Source organism: Notothenia coriiceps, unplaced genomic scaffold (assembly GCF_000735185.1).
Source record: "Notothenia coriiceps isolate Sejong01 unplaced genomic scaffold, NC01 NC01_scaffold00037246, whole genome shotgun sequence".
In the NCBI taxonomy this organism is placed as follows: domain Eukaryota; kingdom Metazoa; phylum Chordata; class Actinopteri; order Perciformes; family Nototheniidae; genus Notothenia; species Notothenia coriiceps.
The window spans coordinates 22,285,713-22,287,592 of record NW_011369947.1 but is presented as its reverse complement, the minus strand read 5'-3'; the positions used below and the strand labels follow the sequence as shown (position 1 = coordinate 22,287,592).

Below are 1,880 nucleotides of genomic sequence, written 5' to 3'. Positions count from 1 at the left end.
ACGCACACACACACACACACACACACGTATACATCACTTCAGGGGACATTACATTGATTTACATGCATTTCCTGGAGACTTATCCTAACCTTAATCCTAATCCTAAACCTAACCAAGTCTTTACCCTAAAATTAATGATTCCCCTTATGGGGACCTCCAATTTGTCCCCATAAGGGTGGCGAGTCCCCACACGTGACTGTGTAAANACACATTTGTGAGTTGTAACAGAAGCCTTACAAAACATTTACTTATAAATGTGACCTCTCTGTGTAGAGTTCACATCTTATGAAAATTCCAATCATATTTAATGGTAATTAATGCTAATATAGTATTTAATGGAACAAATACTACAGGCAGAGGTTCTAATTAAACACTGCAGGCCCTGTGTGTGTGCGTGTGCGTGTGCGTGCGTGCGTACGTGCGTGCGTGGCCTAGCATTACTATACTTGTGGGGACCTAAATNCAGGCCCTGTGTGTGTGTGTGTGTGTGTGTGTGTGTGTGTGTGTGTGTGTGTGTGCGTGCGTGCGTGCGTGCGTGCGTGGCCTAGCATTACTATACTTGACAAGTATAGTAATGCTAGGCCACGCACGCACGCACGCACGCACGCACACACACACACACACACACACACACACACACACACACACACACACAGGGCCTGCAGTGTTTAATTAGAACCTCTGCCTGTAGTATTTGTTCCATTAAATACTATATTAGCATTAATTACCATTAAATATGATTGAAATTTTAATAAGATGTGAACTCTACACAGAGAGGTCACATTTATAAGTAAATGTTTTGTAAGGCTTCTGTTACAACTCACAAATGTGTTTTCAGACTTATTCCCAGAAGACCCACCTTATTACACTGATTATTTTTCACTAAATAATAAAGTGGTGGATGCAGGTCCTAAAGCAAGATTAAGGAGTAATTTAGCACTAAAATAAGTTAATGTGAAAATGAATGCACAACATAAGCTTAAAGGTAATTAGGGTCATCAAACCACAATAACTATTGGGAAATGTGTAATAAAATAAATGAAGAAGACTAAACACTAAAGGGAACAACAGAAGAAGACAGACAGGAAGTAAACACTAAAGGGAACAACAGAAGAAGACAGACAGGAAGTAAACACTGAAGGGAACAGCAGAAGAAGACAGACAGGAAGTAAACACTAATGGGACAGCAGAAGGGTTATGGCTAGAAAGGATCCGTCTTGTGTAAATATGACGTTGCATTCTCGTTGTAACTCTCGTTGTAATCGGAGCGGCTCGGAAACACATCTACAGCAGTAACATGCAACATACACATNCGTGTGCCTTGGCAGTCTCAGAACACATCTACAGCAGTAACATGATGCAACATACACATTAATGCAGCAGCAATATTAATAGAGAAACATCAGACATAATAGTGAAACACTGAAAGGGAACATTTTATTGCACCAGGAGCTATCTTGGGACTTTTACTGCGACAACGTTGACTTGCCTGCCTGTGAATAAAAAATAAACCATACCGTGGTGATCTACAGTGTTGAGATTCTTCTTTGAACAGCAAGACCGCTAAAACCCTATTTCAACAATCACACTCCCTGTCATTGACATCATTAATAGATAGTTTAGCTTCTCACCATCATTTGCTGTGGCCCACTGATGTTAGTTAACGATCGTAACTGAAAGGCTGCCTGCCAAACGTAAACATTCAGCCACGTGACTTGCAAACTCTCACGAGTTTTACACAAGACGGCTCCTTTCTAGCCATAACCCAGCAGAAGAAGACAGACAGGAAGTAAACACTAACAGGAACAGCAGAAGAAGACAAACAGGAAGTAAACGCTAATGGGAACAGTAGAAGAAGAAGACAGATAGGAAGTAAACAC

The 1,880-nt window shown here is 40.9% G+C and overlaps 1 protein-coding gene across 1 annotated transcript in view; it reads right to left on the bottom strand.

The window, feature by feature from the left end:
* The window catches only part of LOC104966523 (cugbp, Elav-like family member 2), a 334,875-nt gene that overhangs the window by 245,202 nt on the left and 87,793 nt on the right, over positions 1-1,880 (bottom strand). The window lies entirely within an intron of this gene.